Raw genomic sequence first — 23,333 nt, 5'->3', positions numbered from 1 at the left:
GTTGCGCAGAAGCACCAGCCGCACTGGGGTAGTCCCGTCAGTCACGGGACAACTGGACATTCCACGGATGCCAGTGGGAACATGCGCAGTAGAGCGCATTTCCCCGTGAGGTTTGAGCCTACTCTCCTCCCTGTACAGTATGACGCTGATGCGTTTGCACACGGCATTCCACCGCAACCCAATGGGGGAGGGACACCGCACAGCAGCTCACATGGGTGCACTGTTTGTTCTTTAAAAGTTTGGTGAGTACATATATATATATATATATATATATATATATATATATATCAACAGGTCCCTCAATAGTTCTTAAATGGCAATCATGTTCCTGATTTAGTTGTTTAGATATCATGCAGCATGAAAAGAAGGGGAAAAAATAAGTGTTTTAAAATACTTGTGAGTGGAGCTCCACTTTTTAGAGGAGGATGTCCGTCACTGTGATCAGCGTCCACGGGTTCCCTCCCGGCCACTGGTGCTTTCCAGAGATGCGGCCTTTTCTGGTGTAGAACCATGGGCAGCAGGGTGTGTAACTGGCCGGTGTTCGGAAATGATTGACGCGTTTCCCCGCCTCTCCTTACGAAGGGTCAGCGGCTTCCTCAGAATCTCAGTGAATATTTTTTCCCCTTTTTTTTCATGCTGCATGATTCCTAAACAACTAAATCAGGAACATGATTGCCATTTAAGGGGTGTTGTATAGGGGTCCGACAGTCGGGATCCCAACAGTCATTATCCCGACATCGGGATCCCGACTGGCCGGACCCAGATAGCATGGTGAGTGCAACTAAGCCCTTTTCCGGAAATATCCGTTTACCCACGCCATGTGATTCGGGGAGTATAACAAACATACTCCTTATGTCCCCACAAAAGCATCTACACCTATGGGGACATTTACAAACCTTCCTTTTACTTTTGATCTACAAATTTGGACCTATATCGCTGCTTCTAACATCCGAAAACCGGAAGTAGAGAGTGTTCCCATGACAACGGATAACACACAATTGATATAACTGCTGTGATAACTGGATTTTCATGGTTTTAGAATAATGGTTCTTTGCGGACATTATTTATTATCATTATAAATCTGTTAAGTGGATAATTCATACAGAATATGAGTATGAAACCAAAATTTGCATATGTAATGAATTGACTTCACTTCCTGTAAACTGTTGATTGGCTGTTCACCAGTTAAATATCGGCTTCCCACACTACTCCGGCACATCTTGATAAAGGTCCAATGACCGAAACGCGTTGATCCTGCCAGAGGAGTGTGAGCAGCCATTTCTTCTTGGATGTATGTATTGGACTTCTTTTTAAATTTTTATATATATTTATTTTCTTGTCATTGTTGGACTTCAAATTGCTTTGAGGTTTTTCCCCAGTGGGACCCCTGTACTTTTTTATCGGTCTGGATTAAAAACTGAAACTTTTTAACTATTGGCTACAAAATAATTTTTCGGGGAAACCACGGGTAGAAACATCATTGAGAAACAAAAAGAAACCGTTAAGAGTTTTCACTCTATCACCACAAGGGTGAGTAAGGTATGCCCTTCATTCTGGCTTACTGGTTTTCCAGAAAAACAGAAATTTAACTTGGAAAGATCTACACATTGGGCTTATCTTTCTTTTCATGTACTACGAATGATTGAATTGTGGTATATGGTCCTATGACGCCACACCCGGTAAAAGAAACCCAGATACGTGGACTACCCAACACTCAAGTGTGAGTTAGGGTACGCCCTTTTCAACTTTTGCACCTTAAAGTTTATTCACTATTGAGGGTGAGTGAGGTGTACCACATAATTTGGTAGACACCTCCCCCCTATAATCAAGTTTTATTGTTGTACACATTATATATATTTTTTCCTTTTACATATTTGAGCACATACGACAGAGTGGAAAAAGGTTGTGGTACCTTAAAAGAGAACAAGAATAAAAGAAACCTTTATTGGTTTGAACATCACAAAAACATCGTGAGTAGGGGTACGCCCACATTATAAAGATACCTTTATATACTTCACCTTGCGTTCTTGGTAAGTAAGGTACGCTGTTTAAAATAATCTTTTTCAGCACCTCACACACCAATAACACATCTCACATTTATTATTTATTTATTAACAGTTTCTTATATAGCGCATACAGATTCCGCAGCGCTTTACAGAGCATAGTTATTAGCAAAAACACATAACAAATTACAGTACAAGACAGTTTAGGACAAGTACATGGTTAATATGGATAGTTGCACCAGGGGACAGGACACTGAAGCAAGCATCAGGGTGGCAGAGGTTTATATATTCTAAGAAAGGCACATGAGGAGAGAGGGCCCTGCTCGTGAGAGCTTACATTCTAAAAAGGGAGGGTTAGACAGACAGGGGTGACACAGAAGGGAAAGAGGTGAGCATAAACAGGTTAGGATGAAAGATGGTCAGGTTTTATGCAGGAGGGTGGGAAGAGGTCAGCTTAGTCCTTGATATTTTAAGTCTAAAAAAGAGCTGGGTCATCCAAGAGTAGATAGCAGAGAGACAGTTGGAGATATGAGTGAGGATAGAGGGAGAGCGGTCAGGAAAGGAGCGGTAGATTTCAGTGTTATCAGCATAGATGTGATAGTGGAAGTCGAGTGAGCAAATAAGCTCACCCAGAGAGGACGTATAGAGATAGAGAAGAAGAGGGCCAAGAATAAAATTTTGGGGGACACCTAAAATCAATGGAAGAGCAGGAGAGGTGAGCGCTTTAGAGGTACAGCTTGGCATTTTCAAAACTGACAGTGCAAATACAAGCATTAACAGTGATAGTAAAAGTTGTTTGCAGATGTAAAAATGATGATATTATGGTTGAATCGCCAGATTAAGCAGCCACAGGTAGTATGTTGTGCGAAGAAATTAAACTCACTCAAAGCTGTCTTTGGTTTTCTCACTTGTTGCTTCTGTCCTTCTGTTTCACTTCAGTGTAACGCCAGTATAACGCCACAGTTATATTTAAATTATGCCGCACTTTAAAAATGATGCACTTCAAAACTATTATGCACTCAGCTAAACCATGCACACAGCCTATTCGGCCACAGCCTATGTAATGACCATTAAATGCATCTGCACTCATTAATTGGACTTTCCCCACCCAATCCCAACCCCCCTACTACAATGAATGGTAATAAAAGGGGCTTACATAAACATCCATGCATTCCAAGATAGCATGTGTCATTAAGAGTTATAAGATATACCTCCCTTCACATAGGTAACAGAGATTTGCTTTTTAACTTGCAAAATTAAGTTTGTCAAAAACACATTTCTGATATCTAAAGCAGTGTGCAGAATGATCAATTACCAAAGCATTTAAATACATCCAGCACCTGAGGTGTAATCATCTGCAGCCCAGCCAGACCAAGTATGTAGAAAGCTGGTTACCTATGACAATATCAATCAATCTAGGACAGAGGGTAGAATCATCTGCAGCCCAGCCAGACCAAGTATGTAGAAAGCTGGTTACCTATGACAATATCAATCAATCTAGGACAGAGGGTAGAATCATCTGCAGCCCAGCCAGACCAAGTATGTAGAAAGCTGGTTACCTATGACAATATCAATCAATCTAGGACAGAGGGTAGAATCATCTGCAGCCCAGCCAGACCAAGTATGTAGAAAGCTGGTTACCTATGACAATATCAATCAATCTAGGACAGAGGGTAGAATCATCTGCAGCCCAGCCAGACCAAGTATGTAGAAAGCTGGTTACCTATGACAATATCAATCAATCTAGGACAGAGGGTAGAATCATCTGCAGCCCAGCCAGACCAAGTATGTAGAAAGCTGGTTACCTATGACAATATCAATCAATCTAGGACAGAGGGTAGAATCATCTGCAGCCCAGCCAGACCAAGTATGTAGAAAGCTGGTTACCTATGACAATATCAATCAATCTAGGACAGAGGGTAGAATCATCTGCAGCCCAGCCAGACCAAGTATGTAGAAAGCTGGTTACCTTGATGAAAAGAGATGAGAAGAGAAGTCAGTTCATTCAGGATAAGCTGAACGCCAGTATAACGCCACAGTTATATTTAAATTATGCCGCACTTTAAAAATGATGCACTTCAAAACTATTATGCACACAGCTAAACCATGCACACAGCCTATTCGGCCACAGCCCATCACTGAATCTACACACGATATGTATTTCTTCTTTTTTTCTGAGCTCGTGAAGGATGAATTCGACCACATCCTAAAAATTTGGATCAGAAATCACAAAGATACCATTATAGACTTTGTATCAACTTACACAGACGTGAGTTGGGTACGCTAGATCGATATTCTTCACATAACTTTAAAGAGCACTTTGTTCAAAGAAAACACTTAACAGGTTCTAATGATTTTATTATTATTGTTTCCTCCACATGATTAAACTACCTTCACGTGAAACTGAGGATCACAATTGGACACTAACACCTCCAGGAGAGACCACGTCACCATAAAGGACTATATCCACTGGTCGATTATAAGTATATATTGCGCCCTATTGTACGAAGTTCCACTTTTTTCTTTCTTTAGCTGGCCTTATGTAAAAAAGAGAAGTGGCCTGACCCAATGTATTTAATTACTCCTAGGTCCAGGACATTGGTGATCAGACCAGAATCCTGAGTTTTCTTGTTTGGACCAGAGTTGACAGATTGTGTTCTACAACCAGCACAGGAGGTAAATCCTTGAGGATATACAGATGGAACCGGCCTCTTGCTTGCGGGTCGGAAGGAGACGCTCATGCATCCCATTCTGACAGAGCTCCCTGTCGACCCCCCGCTGTCTCCTCCCCTAACCCCACCGATCTCCCTGAAGCAGAGACGGGCAGGGTCTCGCCGCCGAATGACTGGGACATGCATCCCAATCTAATGGAGTCCCTCTCAGCCAACTGGGACATTCCGGCGAGCACCAGCATTGAATGAGAAGTCCTCCATCTTGAGGACCAGATGGTAGATGAGGGATCCGGTTTATGTGAAAATGATATCTCATAGTGATGTTGGAACCCTTTTAGAGGCCAACTAATGCTCTTGGAAGAGAAGACATTTGGGCCAAAAGGCCCGGTAAAAGAAAACCCTTATACACAAGGACATTCATCTTTTGAAGCTAATGCTTAGAACTGAATTCTTGGAGCAGCTTTGAAACTCAAGAGAAATGCTATCCACTCATGCACAATGGTGTGATAACAGAAGCATTAATCGAATAGCTCTCAAAAAGAGGCCAAGGGGAGAAGATGTTCTAGACAAGTACAATGTAAGGTACCAGATGAGTAACCCTTGTGACCAAGTAGAACGCCCCGTGAGTGATGTGAAAGGAAGGTGGACATGTGGATAAGTCTAAAACCCAACTGGAACGATTTTACAAATTAAATCAATTTATGAGACATAGGTGTGACCAACGTTAAGGGAAATTTATGTGCATTATATATAATTATAAGTGAATAAAATATACATAAACATAAGAATTGTTTCTCGAAAAAAGTTAAAAGTGAACGTATGCTAGTGCACTAGACTAATATAAAACAATATGCATCATTCCTGGTATACAGATGTTTACTGTCCGTTCCTAGTTTGCCCTCTGAGATTTTCCAAATAAATTAAGGTGGTTATTGGTTACCGTCCACCATGGATAGTTGCACAGTCCCGCATTGATGTTTGCCTAATGGGCAGGTGGTTTTGCTGGTGCAGGAGGGGTCCAGTCCACCAATGGAGGATAGCTGGTGGTGTTAGGGCTTGTTGAACAAGACTCCTGTGCTGGGTGGATGAAGGGTAGAGGAACTAGGGCTAGTTCGGATCAGTCCAAAAGTTTGAAGATGAAAAAAACAGGAATTTGGCAATGATCGAGAGACTCATCTGTATGCTGATGATAATCAATTCTATTTTTCCTCCACGGAACTGTCACCATCAGTATTGCTTCATGTCTCTGAATGTCTTTCTGACATTTCATCTTGCATGTCATCTCACTCAACATTTCCAAAACAGAATTATATTCCCACCAACCAAGAGTAGTCACCAACCTGATATCTCTATCACTGTTGAGAACACAACAATCAATCCTACTCCACAAGCTCGCTGCCTAGGGGTCATCCTCGCCTCTGAACTGTCCTCCATTCCTCACAATCAATCTCTCTAAATCATGTTACATGCATCTAAAAAAAACATCCAAAATCCGTCCGTACCTTACACAAGACACTTCAAAATCTAATTCATGCACTCATTATATCATGCATTCATTATTGGGATAGTCTCCTTACCAGTCTTCCCGAGAACAGTCTCTCGCTACTACAATCCATTTTGAATGCTGCTGCTCTGCTGATCTTCCTGGCTAGCCGTCTGCTGATCCGCTCTGTCAGTCCCTCCATTGGTTGCCTGTATATTACTGCATTCAACATAAAATACTTCTACTTACATAAAAAGTCATTACTCTGATGACAGCGACTTATATCTCTTCACTTATCTCAAAATATATCCCCCACCCGACCTCTCCACTCTGCGTCCATCCACACTCAGTACTCGCTCCCACTTACACTTGCAGGATTGTCAGGCAGCACCCACCATATGGAATGCCCTACCACGCACACTACTAGCCTCCTAACTTTCAAGTGTTCCCTGAAAACACACCTCTTCAGCCAAGCTTATCATATTCCGGAACCCCCACAGAACCTCCCGTAGCAATCATATCTAATTACATCACATCAGGACTGTCCTGTAATCTGTTGGGACTGCCATGCTATGAAATCCCAGCTTTATGTATCCCTCCTATTATCCCTATAGATTGTAAGCTTGCGAGCAGGGCCCTCCTACCTCTATGTCTGTTTGTTTCTACCCAGTTTGTTTAATCACTGTTGTCTCCAATTGCAAAGCGCAATGGAATATGCTGCGCTATATAATGAACTGTAAATAAATACATTATTAACAGAGAGTTTGAATGATGATCTTCATTAGAGAACCCATATCTTCTCTTGTTTCCTAGATTGGCCACTGAATTGCAATAATAAAGGAGGGAGATAGGACTTTTTATATTTAAATGAATAAACACAAGGCAAATAATAAAATCCGTTTATTGAATAAAACGCTGAGCAACAATATATGAATAGGAGAATTGCACTTGGCACATTGGATTCCCTGCATGTGCTTTCTTCCTATGCGCAATATCACGGCCTGTAGGAGAGTTCCACAAATGACAGACATGATCCAATCCTATGGTAATAACGCACATTACACCTATGTCTGCGGTGGGAAATGACAGTATAACATGTTTATTTTGATAAAAGAAAAACATTTTTCAAACTAAATGCATGGAAATAGCTTCTCACCTGTGTGAGTATTCTCATGTCGGACAAGATTTGATTTGCTAGTAAAACATTTCCCACACTCAGAACATGGAAATGGCTTCTCACCTGTGTGACTTCTCTCATGTCTAACAAGATTTGTTTTCTTGATAAAACATTTCCCACACTCAGAACACGGAAATGGCCTCTCACCTGTGTGACTTCTCTCATGTCTAACAAGATCTGATTTCTGGTTAAAAGATTTCCCACACTCAGAACATGGAAATGGCTTCTCACCTGTGTGACTTCTCTCATGTCTAACAAGATCTGATTTCTGGTTAAAAGATTTTCCACACTCAGAACATGAAAATGGCTTCTCACCTGTGTGACTTCTCTCATGTATAACAAGAGCTGATTTCCGGTTAAAAGATATCCCACACTCAGAACATGGAAATGGCTTCTCACCTGTGTGACTTCTCTCATGTCTAACAAGATCTGATTTCTGGTTAAAAGATTTTCCACACTCAGAACATGAAAATGGCTTCTCACCTGTGTGACTTCTCTCATGTGTAACAAGAGCTGATTTCCGGTTAAAAGATATCCCACAGTCAGAACATGGAAATGGCTTCTCACCTGTGTGACTTCTCTCATGTCTAACAAGATCTGATTTCTGGTTAAAAGATTTTCCACACTCAGAACATGAAAATGGCTTCTCACCTGTGTGACTTCTCTCATGTATAACAAGAGCTGATTTCCGGTTAAAAGATATCCCACACTCAGAACATGGAAATGGCTTCTCACCTGTGTGACTTCTCTCATGTCTAACAAGATCTGATTTCTGGTTAAAAGATTTTCCACACTCAGAACATAAAAATGGCTTCTCACCTGTGTGACTTCTCTCATGTATAACAAGAGCTGATTTCCGGTTAAAAGATATCCCACACTCAGAACATGGAAATGGCTTCTCACCTGTGTGAGTTCTCTCATGTCTAACAAGATCTGATTTGTGGGGAAAATATTTCCCACATTCTGTACATGGAAACAGATTCTCACCTGTGTGAATTCTTACATGTGTAGCAAGAGCTGATTTCTGGGTATAAGATTTTCCACACTCAGAACATGGAAATGGCTTCTCACCTGTGTGAGTTTTCTGATGTCTAATAAAACATGTATCACACTCAGAACAGGTAAATATGTCAGCACCTGTATGAGCTGTTCTATGTGTAGCAGTATCTGAGTTACCAGGAGAACAGTACTCGGGATCAGAGGTATCAGGTGATTTATCTGCACTGTGAAGCACTGGCTGTATATTTAGGGTAATGGAGGTGTCTTCTGGAGAATCCTGTGTGATGTTATCTTCTGTTTTATAATCTGGAGACAGGAGAAGACGTCCCTCCGTGGTATTCCTGCTTCTGTGTCCATCTGCTGGAAATAACATACAGATATAGAAATATCGCTCTTCCCCTTTCCCCTCACCCATTTCATACTAGTAGTAGTACGTTTATTTATAAGGCGCCGCAAAGTGTCCGCAGCGCCGTACATAGCAAACAAAAAACAAATTACAAGGTAACGTACAGGGTGTGTTGAAAAATACAGTATAAATAGGGGTATAGCTGGTAGAAATAAAATCAGCATCAGTTCAGAAGTAGGTGTCAAAATTGTCGAGGAGACTGAAGATGAAGTAGAGGAAGGGAAGAACAGGACAGGAGCACAGGTGAGGTAAAGAGGTAGGGTGAGTACGTGAGGTAGGAGGACCCTACTCATAAGAGTTAACATACTAAAAATAGGTGGGTGGACGAACGAAAAACAACAGGATAAGTAGGAACCGAGGCAGGATAGGAGGATCAAAAAGGTTAGGAGGAGGGATAGGCTAGTCGAAAAAAGTGGGTTTTGAGGGAGCGCTTGAAGGAGTTAAGGGAATCAGAAAGCCTGATGGGTGGCGGGAGGTTGTTCCAGTGCAGGGGGGCAGCGCGAGAGAAGTCTTGGACACGGGAGTGAGAGGAGGTGATTAGGTGAGAGGTCAGTCGGCGGTCAGCGATGGAGCTAAGAGGACGGGAGGGAGTGTGGATAGAGATCAGTGAAGAGAGGTAAGGAGCGGTGGAGGAGGAGAGAGCCGTGTAGGTGGTGGTGAGGAGTTTAAAGAGAACTCCGAAAGGAATGGGGAGCCAGTGAAGATATAGACAGAAGGGGGGAGGCTGAGGTAGAGTGGCGGGAGAGGAAGATGAGCCTAGCAGCAGCGTTAAGAATGGTTTGGAGAGGTGCGAGGCGGGTGAGAGGTAGCATAGAGAGAAGGATGTTGCAGTAGTCAAGGCGGGAGATGACAAGAGAGTGAATGAGAATTTTGGTCGCGTCAGTGGAGAGGAAAGGTCTGATGCGTGAGATGTTGCGTAGGTGAAAGCGGCAAGACTGTGAGAGAGCACGAATGTGGGGGGGTGAAAGAGAGGGAGGAGTCAATGATGACACAGAGGCAGCGCGTTTGGTCGGTGGAGGTGATCTCGGTTTCACCAATGCTGATGGAGATAGTGGGAGAAGAGGGGATGTTCGGGGGATGGAAGATTAGAAGTTCAGTTTTAGCCATGTTTAGTTTCAGGAAGCGTTGGGTCATCCAAGCTGAGATGGCAGTGAGGCATTCGGAGACCTTGGACAGGAGTGATGGGGATAGGTCGGGGGAGGAGAGATAGATTAGGGTATCATCAGCATAAAGGTGGTAATGAAAACCATAGGAGCTGATGAGGGTGCCCAGAGAGGTGGTGTAGAGGGAGAACAGGAGAGGGCCAAGGACTGACCCTTGGGGAACACCGACTGGCTGCGGGGTAGTAGGAGAGGAGGAGCTCGGAGTGGAGACAGAGAAGGAGCGATCGGAGAGGTATGAGGTGAACCAGGAGAAGACCGTGCCAGTGATGCCAAAGGAGCGGAGGGTGTTGAGCAGGAGAGGGTGGTCAACAGTGTCAAAGGCTGCCGACAGATCAAGCTGGATGAGGATAGAGAAGAGGCCTTTGGATTTAGCCGATAGTAAATCGTTAGTGACTTTGGTCAGGGCAGTTTCAGTGGAATGTAAAGGGCGGAACCCGGATTGGAGGAGGTCTAGAATGGAGTTAGCAGGAAGGTGGCTTAGGAGATGATTATAGGTCAGACATTCTAGGAGCTTGGAGGCAAAAGGGAGGAGGGAGATGGGCCTGTAGTTGGATGGAGAGTTGGAGTCCAGATTTGTTTTTTTGAGAATTGGGGAGACAAGAGCGTGTTTGAAGGAGGAAGGGAAGATCCCAGAGGATAGGGAAAGATTAAAGAGGTGAGCCAGGTGAGAGCAGACTGACGGACTGAGACGACGGATAATATTGGAGGGGATAGGATCGAGCGGGCAGGTGGAGGGAGAAGCGGATTGAAGGATAGAGTGGACTTCAGCAGCAGTGGTGGGACAGGGGTTGGAAGGAGGGGAGTGGAGATGTAGGAGGGGAGGAGGGAGAGGGTGAGGTCATGGCAGCAGTGATGGCAGTCCTGAGAGAGGAGATTTTGGTTGAAAAGTAGGTAGCAAAATCAGCGGCTACGATGGAGGACGGAAGAGCTGGAGGAGGGGGGGAGAGCAAGGAATTGAAGGTGGCGAAGAGCCTGCGGGGATTGGATGATTGGGAAAGGATGAGGGACTTAAAGTAGGATTCCTTGGCCAGAGCAAGGGCAGAGCTGAAGGAGGAAAGAATGAATTTGAAATGGAGATAATCCGCAAGGGAGCGTGATTTCTTCCAGAAGCGCTCAGCAGTGCGAGAGCACTTTTTAAGGAATCGGGTGATAGGCGAGTGCCACGGTTGGGGGTTGGAGCATCGAAGGGGGACAGAGGAGGGAGGGCAGGCAGAGTCCAATGCCGAAGATAGGGTGTCATTATAGAGGGAGGTGGCGAGGTTCGGGCAGGACATGAGGGCGATTGGGGCGAGAAGAAACAGCGTGTTTGAGAAGGCAGCAAGATCAAGTGTGTTGACGTTATGCCGTGAGACAATGCGCTTGGGAGGGGGGGTGGGAGAGGGGGAAGCAGTGAGGGAGAAGGAGATGAGGTGATGGTCAGAAAGAGGAAAAGCCGAGATAGTGTAGTCAGTAAGGGAACAAGAGCGAGAGAAGACGAGATCGAGGGAGTGTCCTTGGATGTGGGTGGGAGAGGTAGTCCACTGAGATAGGCCAAGAGAGGAGCAGAGAGAGAGGAGTTTGGAGGTGCCAGGATCAGCGGGGTTATCCAAGGGGATGTTAAAGTCACCAATAATGATAGATGGCAGGTCAGAGGAGAGGAAGTGTGGAAGCCAGGCGGCGAAGTTGTCAAGAAATTGGGAGATAGGGCCATGGGGGCGGTAGATTGCAGCGACACGGAGGTGGTAGGGGTAGTATAGACGGATAGAGTGAGACTCAAAGGAGGAGAAAAGGAGAGAGGGTTCAGGGTGAATGACACTGTAAGGTGCATGAGGCTGAGAGGTGAGTACAAGTTATTCCGTTATAAATACTTTCCTACAGCTCTAAATATCATGCAGCAAATAATAGGATTTTAATACCTACCGGTAAATCCTTTTCTTGAAGTTCTTATGGGATACAGGGAAGTCGTTCATAACAATGGGGAAAAGACCATATCCGAAGGAGACAGGCACATATAAAACTTTATACTGGGTGTACTGGCTCCTCCCCTCTGCTCCCCTCCCTCTAGCCAGTTAAGAGAAACTGTGCCGAAGGAGAAGAACAATATGAGAGGAATATGTGTAATATTTACCGTGGTGAGATTCATCCAGCACACCCAACATACATTCAACATACATAGACCCCTGTAGCGACCACAGAACATGGGAAGTCTCAGGGCCTTAGAACATGTCAATCATTGACAACTTTTAGAACTGTGTTCCAACTTGAACATCTTAATAAGAACTATCACCTAAGTGACAACAGACACTCGTGAACAGCTAAGGTACACGATGTAAACAGTAAGGTTACCTTGGTAACCTACACCCTTATGCCCGCAAGGAACAAAAGGTAACAGAAGGACCCAGTATTGGTCCACATCTCACCAAAGTGAGTAAGGCAAAACTCCGCACAGAGGCGGGTGCCCTGTATCCCATAAGAACTTTGAGAAGAGGATTTACCGGTAGGTATTAAAATCCTATTTTCTCTTACATTCTTATGGGATACAGGGGAGTCGTTCATAACGATGAGTTTATACCAAAGACATCAGAACGGGCGGGATTGTGCGGAGATTGCCGCAGCACCGCTTGCCCAAACTGAGTATCTTCAATGGCCAAAGCATCAAATTTGTAAAACTTGACAAAAGTGTGTTGGCCTGACCATGTGGCGGTTCTACACAATTGTAAGGCTGACACTCCTCGGGCAGCCGCCCAGGAAGTCCCCACTGAACGAGTTGAGTGGGCTTTCACCCCAGCAGGCATAGGAAGCTTTGCTACCACATAAGCCTGTTTAATGGTTGCACAGATCCAACGTGCAATAGACTGCTTAGAAGCAGGACGCCCGATCTTTTGGGCATCATAAAGGACAAAAAGTCCATCAGTCTTGCGAATTCTCGCTGTTCTCCTGATGTAGACCCGGAGAATCCTTACCACATCCAAAGATGTTGGCACCTCAGAATGAGGCCCACTAGCAGGAACCACAATTGGCTGGTTCACATGGAACGCAGACACCACTTTAGGAAAAAAACGCGGGTTAGTGCGTAATTCTGCCCTGTCTTCATAGAAGATCAAATATGGGCTCTTGCAAGTTAATGCCCCTAGCTCAGAGACCCTCCTAGCCGAAGCTAGTGCTAGTAAGACCACCGTCTTCCATGTCAGATATTTCAATTCAATTTCCTCCAATGGCTCAAACCAGGAGGATTTTAGAAATGTCAGAACGACATCCAAGTCCCATGGTGGAGTAGGGGCCACAAAAGGAGGCTGTATATGCAATACTCCTTGAAGAAATGTCTGCACTTCAGGTATATTAGCCAGCTTCTTTTGGAAAAAGACAGATAGTGCAGATACCTGCACCTTCAAGGAGCCTAAACGTAGGCCCAGGTCCAGACCTGATTGAAGAAATCTGAGAAATCTTTCAAGTTTAAACTCTGATGGAGTAAACTTTTCCTGTTCACACCAACCCACATATCTCTTCCAAATATGGTGGTAATGTGCAGCCGTTACCGGTTTTCTTGCACTTGTCATAGTTCTGATGACTGAAGTGTGAAATCCCTTCTGTGTCAGGATCTGCCGCTCAACTTCCAGGCCGTCAAACGCAGCTGTTCCAAGGCCTGGAAGACGCACGGGCCTTGCATGAGCAGGTCTCTTTGCAGAGGTAGGCGCCACGAGTTCCTTTGAAGACTTAGAAGATCTGGGTACCACGCTCTTCGTGGCCAGTCCGGAGCCACAAGAATCACCTCGGCTCCGTCTCTTCTTATCTTCCTTAACACCCGAGCCACTAGGGGAATCGGTGGGAAGACATAAATCAGGCTGTAGAACGTCCACGGTATGGCTTCCACTCCTTCTGCCTGAGGGTCTCTCGCCCTGGAGAAGTATCTGGATACTTTCCAATTGTGTCTTGATGCCATCAAGTCTACTAGTGGGGTCCCTCACCGAGCCACTAGGGCACTGAACACCTGGTGGTGTAGACTCCATTCCCCAGGATGGAGCTTGTGGCGACTGAGGAAGTCTGCTTCCCAGTTGTCCACCCCGGGTATGAATATGGCAGAAAGAGCCTGACAGTGACTCTCTGCCCAGGACAGGATCTTTGTTGCTTCCCGCATGCAGGGTCTGCTCTTGGTCCCGCCCTGCCTGTTCAGAAACGCCACAGTAGTGGCATTGTCTGATTGGATGCGGACCGCCTGTACACTGATGATAAGGGCCGCCTTCAGAAGTGCATAATACACAGCACGTAGTTACAAGTTGTTGATGTGGAGGCGTGTTTCCCATAGGGTCCATTTGCCCTGAAAGAACTGGCTCATGGTCACTGCACCCCATCCCAGGAGGCTCGCATCCGTGGTGACTAAGACCCAATCCTGGATGCCAATCCGACGCCCTGCTAATAGGTTGGGCGTGTGGAGCCACCACTGTAGTGACAGTCTGGTACGAGATTACAATACAATCCGCCGATGCATCTGGCGATGTGAACCGGACCACTTGCTCAGGAGGTCGAGCTGAAAAACCCTGCTGTGAAACCTCCCGAATTGGAGAGCCTCGAATGAGGCCACCATCTTTCCTAATAGGACAATGCACTGGTGCACTGTCACCTGGAAGGGCTTCAACAAGTCTGTGACCAGCTGTTGAATGTCTACAATCTTTCCTGTGGCAGGGACACTCTCATGAGAGCCATGTCCAGCACCATCCCCAGGAACTGGAGTCTCTGTGAAGGGATCAGAGAGGACTTTGCTATGTTCAGGAGCCAACCATGACCCGACAGGTAATCTGTAAGGCTGCCTGCAATTCCTCTGGTGACCGCGCCTTTACCAGCAGGTCGTCCAAGTATGGTATCACACAAATCCCTCGTTTCCTGAGAACCACCATCATCTCCGCCATCACCTTGGTGAATATGCGCGGGGCTGAGGACAGGCCGAATGGCAGTGCGCGGAACTGATAGTGATCGTTCAGCAGCGCAAACCTCAGATATTTTTGATGAGGGGCCCATATTGGGATGTGAAGGTAGGCGTCCTTCACGTCCAAGAACTCCCCCTCCTCCAGTGCCGCTAGGACGGCCTGCAATGACTCCATCTTGAACTTGGTTACAGTCAAGAAAGGGTTCAGGGATTTTAGGTTCAGTATTGGGCGTACTGACCCTTCCGGTTTTGGGACTACAAATAAATTTGAGTAATAGCCCTGCCCCCTCTCCAGGGGAGGGACCGGGGCTATTACCCTGGCTTGTACCAGCTTTTGGATTGCTTGCTGCAAAACCATTTGGTCCTCTGGGGACGCTGGAAGGCCTGATTTGAAAAACCTCTGAGGTGGCTGAACTGCAAACTCCAGCTTGTAGCCTTGCGTAATAAGAGCCTGTACCCAAGAATTTAGGCACGAGGCTTCCCAAACATGGCCGAAGAACGCCAGTCTGGCTCCCACCTCGGCGGGAGCTATTGGTAGAGCCCCACCGTCATGCTGCGGGTTTACCTGCAGCTGCCCCGGATGGCCGCTCTGTGGTGGCTGAAGCAGAAGGCTTCCTGAATTTAGCTCGGGAGCCTCTGGCAGCATTAGAGCCACCCCTGGCCTTTGTACGGAATTTACTTGCCCGAAAGGACTGCTGGGAGTGAGATTGGAAAGGACGCTTGGGCGCCTGTGGGGTTGATGGCAGGAATGTGGACTTCCCTGCCGTGGCTTTAGAGATTAACTCATCTAAATCACTCCCAAACAACCTGCCGCCTGTGAAGGGGAGGTTTTCTACACTCCGTTTGGAGTCAGCGTCAGCTACCCACTGCCGCAGCCAGAGGGATCTGCGCCCTGACACCGCCATGGCTGAGTTACGGCCGTTAATGGCTCCTAACTCCTTCTGCGCGTCACACAGGACTTTAGCTGTGTCCTGAATATGGTGTAATTTTTCAGACACCTGCGCTACTGTCATGTCACCCAGAAGACCTTCCTGGATCTGGGAGGCCCACGTGTATATAGACTTAGCCATATAACAACTTGCTAAGACAGGACGCTAATTGTAAACAAGGAAAGAAAAGAAACTCGGGTGGGGTGCACTCTTAATCCCCAATCTAAGTAGCTCAGCTGGTCGAAAAAAGTTTAACATATTTTTTTTTTTTTTTTTTTTTAATGCCAAGTGAAAAAGTGAGAAAATGAAAAAGAAGTTATTTAGAAAAAGTTTTTTTCAAAAACTATTTACATTTAAATGTGTTTTAATTGCATTAATAAAATCTGATGCTGCGCAAGAGTTTTATATCAGAGTGATTTGTATTAAATTTTTAGACTATTTTATATAAATATTTTATATACATACAAATTATATGCCTTTGTTTGCGAATGATTTTTAAACAATAATGATAGGGCTGGTATCAATAATTGGTATAATAAATTATCCTATGTGTACCACTATATCTGATTCATCCCAGCACCACCATTATAATGATGATGGGGCTGGATCAAAAATTGGTGCAATAATTCCCGTGTGTGTACCACTATATGTGATCCACATAAGCACCAACAACTTGTTGGTGCTTATGTGGATCACATATAGTGGTACATAGTCGACCTTCCGACTATGTCGACTGCCATTAGGTCGACTGGGGTTAGGTCGAATTGCTCTTTTTTGGGGTTTTTTGGCCGAAATGTCAACAGTGTCGACATGGACACTGTTGACATAGTGAATCGGACCCTCGCATCGCTCGCTATGCTTCGGGCACGGTGCCTCGCTGCGCTCGGCACACTATTTTATTCTCCCACCACGCCCTAGTGGATGGTAGGGCATGAACCACCGCCTGTCGGCACATGTCGGCACCAAAAAAAAACAAAAAGAGCAATTCGACCTAACCCCAGTCGACCTAATGGTAGTCGACATAGTCGGAAGGTCGACATAAACCCATGTCGACCTTTTTACACATTCGACCTAGTGGGGTCGACCAAATGACATTCGACCTAATGTCATTCGATAAAACGACCGTATCCCCCTCTACTTTGTGGGGACATACATGGCCCACAAGTAACTTGTGATGAAGATGTAAGTTTCCTCACCATTGTGACAAACAACAGTCTCCCCTCACACACAGAGCAAACACAGTGGATATGCAGTGTGATTTATACAGATAATTACTATGTATAGTTACTATCTGATTTTGTATAGCTTAACAAGCTAGTGGGGTGGTGTACAGAGGGTAATGGAGGGGACAAATACACCAAACAACCTTAGCTCTCAAATTTCAAGAGCTGGTAAACAGTACAGTAATCTTAACAGTACTTTACAGTGTATGCAGGCAAGTGTACAAGTACACAAGCGCAGAAAACCTGATGCTGTCTCTGCAAGCAGATTCCCTCTGTTCCACACCGCTGAGGAGTGTCTGGAGCAGAACGATGGCATTTCCAGCAGCCAGGGAAGAAGCAGGAAGCAGGTTTTGGCGCCCTCACAGAGCTATGGTCCCACTCTGGGTAAGCTCCGCCCAGCGTAATGGCGCCGGAGGTTACCTGCGTTTTATACTGAGACTGACATTGAAAAATGTCCAAACCGCTCTGGTAACTGCCCTGAACAATACAGGAGGCAGTACCCTGTCCCAGTGTAGGCAGGGGGTTGCGCGGTCCCTGTGCAGGGCACCGCCGATACCGCCGCCGCCATCTTGCCGCAACGTTACGGCGGGGGACCCCGGGGTAATACTCACCACTGACGTTTTCAGACTGGACTAGGGGTGTGCGGCATGCCAGGAGTGTGCGCGCTGCAGCGCAATGCCCGCGGTAACATCACCCACTCAGGACGGTGGTCCTGTGGCAGGGACAGCTCGGTACCATGAAGTGGCCTGCAGCTGAACCCTTCCCCTAGTCTCCCACGACGCAGGACTGCTGTTAAGTCCAAACAGCAGCCCCAAAATAATAAAGAAATGAAACAGAAGATAAAACTCTCTGGAGCTCTTCCTGATGCGTGCTTCTCCTGAGGCACAGTTCTCAAACTGGCTAGAGGGAGGGGAGCAGAGGGGAGGAGCCCGTACACCCAGTATAAAGTTTTATATGTGCCTGTCTCCTTCGGATATACTCTTTTCCCCCATCGTTATGAACGACTTCCCTGTATCCCATAAGAATGTAAGAGAAAATGGGATTTATGTAGACAAGGTAACCCTCATTATATTAGTGCATTGGGAGACACTGAAGTATTGGGAGCCGGCAGTGTAAGGGAACTGTAAGACTGGGTGTCACTATTCTGCCTAACAAAGCCCCTAAAGACAGAATAGGAGTAAAGAACAGAAACAAAGAGCATAAAGGGAAGGCATAAGGGATGCCCCAAAGCTGGTCCTAAGGGCAAGCTGGCATCTCTGGGTTACCCAGACTGGTAACATTGGGTAAGAGCTGCACTGAGGAGCAGGTGACAGCCCAGCACCCCAGCTTAGCAGAGGCTCCGTGCCACACCATCCTAGCTGCACACACCAGTCTCTTGGTGCCCCAACAGGATCAGGAACAGGCAGACTTGCTACAAGGTAATCCTGGTAACAGTGATCCACCTGATAATGCTGATCACAGGCTGACCAGCCTCTCCTGCTGTTATCATGCAGAACCAGCAGGTCATCCATCCAGTGCAAATCCTGGGTCTTACGTACATAGATCCACAAAGCCCAGACCACTGGCTGGTTACTAAGTCAGCGAGCTGAGGCCCAACTCCTTGTTACTGGGCCTGGTGGTGCTGGTTCTCCCTGGGCGCCTGCGGTACTGTGTATGACAGGTGCCAGTCCTCTACTCTGGCAACCATCTCATCCTTCTGTCTCCCATCTGCCCAGTGCCCATGGTGATGACCAGTACTTCCCCTTCCTGGTGCCAGTATAGGTGGCTGGCTTTTCTCTGACATGATTCTGACTGTCCCCAGTATTATACTGTCTGGTTCTGACCCAATCCCATTACCTACACTATAATATGCTCCACAACCAGTCTCTGTGTGCCCACAATTCCTTCATATCCTTGTACCCGTACCTTGGACCACAGCCAAAGATCTGTGACTTCAACATTGGGTTGTTAGAAGCCCATACCCCCGTTGTGTGAGTCCCTGGTAAAGACCAACAGTCCATTAGCCTACATAGTAGCCAACCACATTGCCCAGCCAGCGTCACAGGACTGGAAGCCTCTCTCTTGTCTGTTACATTGTTACACTGCAAATCTGTAGTCACGTATCTGCTACATCATAGTTATATTTATACTTATTGTATCCATCGATATTATATCTGTATGATGACCGCCCAGCAGCACAGAATCTGCGGCACCCTATACATACTGTAACCAGGGATATTATATCTGTATGATGACCGCCCAGCAGCACAGAATCTGTGGCCCCCTATACATACTGTAACCGGGGATATTATATCTGTATGATGACCGCCCAGCAGCACAGAATCTGTGGCCCCCTATACATACTGTAACCAGGGATATTATATCTGTATGATGACCGCCCGGCAGCACAGAATCTGTGTCACCCTATACATACTGTAACCAGGGATATTATATCTGTATGATGACCGCCCAGCAGCACAGAATCTGTGGCCCCCTATACATACTGTAACCGGGGATATTATATCTGTATGATGACCACCCAGCAGCACAGAACCTGTGGCACCCTATACATACTGTAACCGGGGATATTATATCTGTATGATGACCGCCCAGCGGCACAGAATCTGTGGCCCCCTATACATACTGTAACCAGGGATATTATATCTGTATGATGACCGCCCGGCAGCACAGAATCTGTGGCACCCTATACATACTGTAACCAGGGATATTATATCTGTATGATGACCGCCCAGCAGCACAGAATCTGTGGCACCCTATACATACTGTAACCAGGGATATTATATCTGTATGATGACCGCCCAGCAGCACAGAATCTGTGGCACCCTATACATACTGTAACCAGGGATATTATATCTGTATTATGACCGCCCGGCAGCACAGAATCTGTGGCCCCCTATACATACTGTAACCAGGGATATTATATCTGTATGATGACCGCCCAGCAGCACAGAATCTGTGGCACCCTATACATACTGTAACCAGGGATATTATATCTGTATGATGACCGCCAAGCAGCACAGAATCTGTGGCACCCTATACATACTGTAACCAGGGATATTATATCTGTATGATGACCGCCCGGCAGCACAGAATCTGTGGCACCCTATACATACTGTAACCAGGGATATTATATCTGTATGATGACCGCCCAGCAGCACAGGACCTGCGGCACCCTATACATAATGTAACCAGGGATATTATATCTGTATGATGACCGCCCAGCGGCACAGGATCTGTGGCACCCTATACATACTGTAACCGGGGATATTATATCTGTATGATGACCGCCCAGCAGCACAGAATCTGTGGCACCCTATACATACTGTAACCAGGGATATTATATCTGTATGATGACCGCCCGGCAGCACAGAATCTGTGGCACCCTATACATACTGTAACCAGGGATATTATATCTGTATGATGACCGCCCAGCAGCACAGAATCTGTGGCACCCTATACATAATGTAACCAGGGATATTATATCTGTATGATGACCGCCCAGCAGCACAGAATCTGCGGCACCCTATACACACTGTAAACAGGGATATTATATCTGTATGATGACCAGCAGCACAGAATCTGTGGCACCCTATACATACTGTAACCAGGGATATTATATCTGTATGATGACCGCCCAGCAGCACAGAATCTGTGGCCCCCTATACATACTGTAACCGGGGATATTATATCTGTATGATGACCGCCCAGCAGCACAGAATCTGTGTCCCCCTATACATACTGTAACCGGGGATATTATATCTGTATGATGACCGCCCGGCAGCACAGAATCTGTGGCACCCTATACATACTGTAACCGGGGATAATATATCTGTATGATGACCGCCCAGCAGCACAGAATCTGTGGCACCCTATACATACTGTAACCAGGGATATTATATCTGTATGATGACTGCCCAGCAGCACAGAATCTGTGGCCCCCTATACATACTGTAACCGGGGATATTATATCTGTATGATGACCACCCAGCAGCACAGAATCTGCGGCACCCTATACATACTGTAACCAGGGATATTATATCTGTATTATGACCGCCCGGCAGCACAGAATCTGTGGCCCCCTATACATACTGTAACCAGGGATATTATATCTGTATGATGACCGCCCAGCAGCACAGAATCTGTGGCACCCTATACATACTGTAACCAGGGATATTATATCTGTATGATGACCGCCAAGCAGCACAGAATCTGTGGCACCCTATACATACTGTAACCAGGGATATTATATCTGTATGATGACCGCCCGGCAGCACAGAATCTGTGGCACCCTATACATACTGTAACCAGGGATATTATATCTGTATGATGACCGCCCAGCAGCACAGGACCTGCGGCACCCTATACATAATGTAACCAGGGATATTATATCTGTATGATGACCGCCCAGCGGCACAGGATCTGTGGCACCCTATACATACTGTAACCGGGGATATTATATCTGTATGATGACCGCCCAGCAGCACAGAATCTGTGGCACCCTATACATACTGTAACCAGGGATATTATATCTGTATGATGACCGCCCGGCAGCACAGAATCTGTGGCACCCTATACATACTGTAACCAGGGATATTATATCTGTATGATGACCGCCCAGCAGCACAGAATCTGTGGCACCCTATACATAATGTAACCAGGGATATTATATCTGTATGATGACCGCCCAGCAGCACAGAATCTGCGGCACCCTATACACACTGTAAACAGGGATATTATATCTGTATGATGACCAGCAGCACAGAATCTGTGGCACCCTATACATACTGTAACCAGGGATATTATATCTGTATGATGACCGCCCAGCAGCACAGAATCTGTGGCCCCCTATACATACTGTAACCGGGGATATTATATCTGTATGATGACCGCCCAGCAGCACAGAATCTGTGTCCCCCTATACATACTGTAACCGGGGATATTATATCTGTATGATGACCGCCCGGCAGCACAGAATCTGTGGCACCCTATACATACTGTAACCGGGGATAATATATCTGTATGATGACCGCCCAGCAGCACAGAATCTGTGGCACCCTATACATACTGTAACCAGGGATATTATATCTGTATGATGACTGCCCAGCAGCACAGAATCTGTGGCCCCCTATACATACTGTAACCGGGGATATTATATCTGTATGATGACCACCCAGCAGCACAGAATCTGCGGCACCCTATACATACTGTAACCAGGGATATTATATCTGTATGATGACTGCCCAGCAGCACAGAATCTGTGGCACCCTATACATACTGTAATCAGGGATATTATATCTGTATGATGACCGCCCAGCAGCACAGAATCTGTGGCACCCTATACATACTGTAACCAGGGATATTATATCTGTATGATGACTGCCCAGCAGCACAGAATCTGTGGCACCCTATACATACTGTAACCAGGGATATTATATCTGTATGATGACCGCCCAGCAGCACAGAATCTGTGGCACCCTATACATACTGTAACCAGGGATATTATATCTGTATGATGACCGCCCAGCAGCACAGAATCTGTGGCACCCTATACATACTGTAACCAGGGATATTGGGGGAAATTTACTAAAGGAAATTTGTAAAAAAAATAGGTGTATTTGTATCCAGAAATACACTTATTTTTGACATTTACTATCCCGAAAATACAGCAATTCGTATTCGTATTGATGTGCTATCAATACGAATACGAATTGCCGTATTTTAGGGATAGTAAATGTAAAAAAAAAGTGTATTTCTGGATACAAATACACCTATTTTTTTACAAATTTCCTTTAGTAAATTTCCCCCATTATATCTGTATGATGACCGCCCGGCAGCACAGGATCTGTGGCCCCCTATACAAATATCTTTTTTACATATTTTTATGTTTATTAATTCATTCAAGGGATCAATGTACAATTGTGTATTTTTTATTAAATGTAAAATGTGTGACAATCATGTTTAAATAAATTTGTATTTTTATACGGCTAAATCTTGCAGTGTTTCTTGCGCTCTCTAGATATATATTCCTCATATTATATCTTTATGAGAGAGAACCATGGGTAATGCCATATGACCTTCCATACCATTGTACCCTGTACACTGCTATTATTCCTGTCCCTTCTACTGATGATGTAGGGGAGTCACTAGGGAAAATGAGGAGATTAGTCAGATCTCTGGGCTGGTAGCAGACAATGATCTAATGTGTGGAGGAGAGGACAATAATAGGGGCTGATAGCCCTGGACTCCACCACTGGACAGATACATTCCCCTCATTAGTCTGAAAGAGGAGGGTGCGGGATAAGAGGCCGCTGTAGTGACAGAGGAGGGTGCGGGATAAGAGGCCGCAGTAGTGACAGAGGAGGGTGCGGGATAAGAGGC

General features: G+C 45.7%; 2 protein-coding genes and 1 pseudogene across 5 annotated transcripts in view; 2 read left to right on the top strand and 1 right to left on the bottom strand.

The window, feature by feature from the left end:
* Positions 1-23,333, top strand: part of LOC146010130 (uncharacterized) — a 424,288-nt gene that overhangs the window by 317,713 nt on the left and 83,242 nt on the right. The window lies entirely within an intron of this gene.
* LOC146010166 (uncharacterized) overlaps positions 1-23,333 on the top strand; it is a 59,481-nt pseudogene that overhangs the window by 7,648 nt on the left and 28,500 nt on the right. The gene's annotated exons all lie outside the window — the stretch shown is intronic.
* LOC146010174 (uncharacterized) overlaps positions 1-23,333 on the bottom strand; it is a 73,088-nt gene that overhangs the window by 40,353 nt on the left and 9,402 nt on the right. The window lies entirely within an intron of this gene.

This window comes from Crinia signifera, chromosome 6, assembly GCF_055691185.1.
Source record: "Crinia signifera chromosome 6, ASM5569118v1, whole genome shotgun sequence".
Taxonomy (NCBI): Eukaryota; Metazoa; Chordata; class Amphibia; order Anura; family Myobatrachidae; genus Crinia; species Crinia signifera.
This window is presented reverse-complemented; position numbering and strand designations above follow the sequence as displayed.